This window comes from Rhincodon typus, chromosome 23 (genome assembly GCF_021869965.1).
Source record: "Rhincodon typus isolate 14 chromosome 23, sRhiTyp1.1, whole genome shotgun sequence".
In the NCBI taxonomy this organism is placed as follows: Eukaryota; Metazoa; Chordata; class Chondrichthyes; order Orectolobiformes; family Rhincodontidae; genus Rhincodon; species Rhincodon typus.
In genome coordinates this window covers 45,347,281-45,349,569 of record NC_063354.1, presented here as the reverse complement: position 1 = coordinate 45,349,569, position 2,289 = coordinate 45,347,281, and the positions used below count along the sequence as shown (strand labels likewise).

Below are 2,289 nucleotides of genomic sequence, written 5' to 3'. Positions count from 1 at the left end.
GGGGATGACGACGTGGAAACAGAGGATGACGCGGGGAGAGGAGGACGGAGGTGAGAGAAAAAAGGAACCGCGGGGTATTATATGGACAGAAAGGGTAGAGATATTGTCGGTGGGCAAGGAGAAAGCTCTGCTACTCCGTGCCGCCGTTACCTTTGTCCCGAGCGCTTTCGGACAAAGGCTGTCACTTTCACCATCTTTCCCCCCCGCACTCGTCCGCGGCCATTTTGTGGCAGCCACACTGCAGCAGGCCTGGCCGAAAACCCCTGGCCCCAAACCGCGCATTAACCCGACAACCGAAACCCACTCCTCCTACCCACCCAACCTCCCCCAACCCTGCCGATTACCAACGATTGGAAACACATACATACAAACAAGCAAGCAAGCGAATGACTCGCTCCTGGGCAGCCTGCCAGCCCGGCCTTCCCCATTGTAATACTCACCTCCTTCAGCTAGACTACTCTCTTCACCCGGCACTCGCTATAGTCCGCGAGCGGCCGCCCACACTGCGATTTATATCACCACGTGCCGACGCGTTGACGTCACCTCCCCACCCCCTCAATCCCCTGGGGAATCACTAGTCTCTGATTGGTCACAACTCCTGCTGCTGATTGGTCCTTAACCTCGCCATCCTATAGGCTCATTGTCTCAGAACGAACCAATCAACTGTATGAGTAACACTGCGTTCCTATTGGTTCATTTCATGCGAATTTCGATCCTCTGGCTGGCATCAAGGTCGGGCACAGAGAGCGCGGGAAGACGCAGTCGCTGCCAGCTTGCCTACGCCTGGCACGTAATGCGGGTGAGAATAATTTACTAAGATTTATCAACACTGCCTCGGATTGCATTTAGTCAGCATTTAACTAAGCATGGAGGCTCATATTCACTCCTACAGCCCTATAAACCAGTTATGCTCCCCTCCTTTGCCAGTTTAATCTTATTACCCTCTCATATCCCAGTATAAACCCTACTCCTTCCTCAAAACTCATTATAACCCCACTCTTTTCTCCAATCCCAATTTAATCTCATTGTTCCCTCAAAACCCAGTATGATCCCCACTCCTCCTCCAAACTCAGCATAAACCTACTGACCCCTTTACCCAGTATAATACCACTGCTCCCTATATCTCAGTATTTGATGTTATACTCTTATTCAAAAAAGGAAGAAGACAAAAATGCCATTGAGAATATTTAGCATCCATAGGATTTAATAGTAGATCATTTGGAAATACATAGTATAATCAAGCAGAGGCAAAGTGGCTTCATGAAGGGGAAATCTTGCCTAACAAACTTATTAAAATTCTTTTGAAGAGGTAAAAAGCAGGATAAAAGGGAACCTGTAGATGCAATATTTCCAAATAAGTTACCACACATAAGGCTACTGAATAACAAAAGAGCCAATGGTATGAGGGTAGCGTATTAGCATGGATGGAGGATCGGCTAACTAACAGATGATGAACATTTGGGATAAAGGGAGCATTTTCAGGCATGGCAACCTGCAACTAGCAGTGCTATAGGGGATCAGTGCTGGAACCATAATTATTTACAATATATTAATGGCATGGATGATGGAAGTACTTTTGCCAAAATCGCAGATGACACAAAAAAGGTGGGAAATAGAGAGGATGACACAAAGAGTCTTCAGATGGATATAGACAGATTAAGTGAGTGGGCAAAAACTAGGCAGATGATGTGAGCTGATGCACTTTGACAGGAAGAATATAAAAGCTAAACATTATTTAAACAAGGAAAAACTCCAGGAATCATAAAAAGCTAACATTAAAGTTCAGCAAGGGATGGTAAATAGACTGTTGGTCTTTATTTCAAAGCAAATGGAGCATAAAAATAGGGAAATTTTGCTAAAACTCTGCAAGACACTAGCCAGACCACTTCTGTGAACAGTTTTGATTCCCTTATCTAAGGAAACAAAGTATAATTGGTTGATCCAGGGTATTTTCTTATGAGGAGAGGTCAAGTAGGTTGTTTTTGTACCCACTGGAGTTCACAAGAATGAGAGATGACTTATTGAAACATAGAAGGTTTGAGAGGCTACATACTGGGAAGTTGCTTTCCCTTGTGAGAAAGTCTAGGGCTGTATATAGGGCTTTAATCTAAATACAGGGTAGGGGTAGGGTTTCAGTTGCATGGAAGATTATGAAAAAGGTTTAAAGCGGGTGCAGCAGAGGCTACTAAAGTTTCCAGAACAAGTAATAGGACAGTGTGTAATGGAAAAACTCAGGAATTGTAACATCAGCCATAGCAGATAAAGGGACAACTATGAGATCGGGGTAGT

General features: G+C 44.7%; 1 protein-coding gene across 1 annotated transcript in view; it reads right to left on the bottom strand.

The window, feature by feature from the left end:
* The window catches only part of LOC109922453 (histone H3.3A), a 4,611-nt gene extending 4,072 nt beyond the window's left edge, over positions 1 to 539 (bottom strand). The window contains exon 1 of the mRNA XM_020522503.2: positions 441 to 539. The gene's annotated coding sequence lies outside the window, so the exon portion shown is untranslated. The remainder of the gene's footprint in view (positions 1 to 440) is intronic.
* Positions 540 to 2,289: the final 1,750 nt, after the last annotated feature.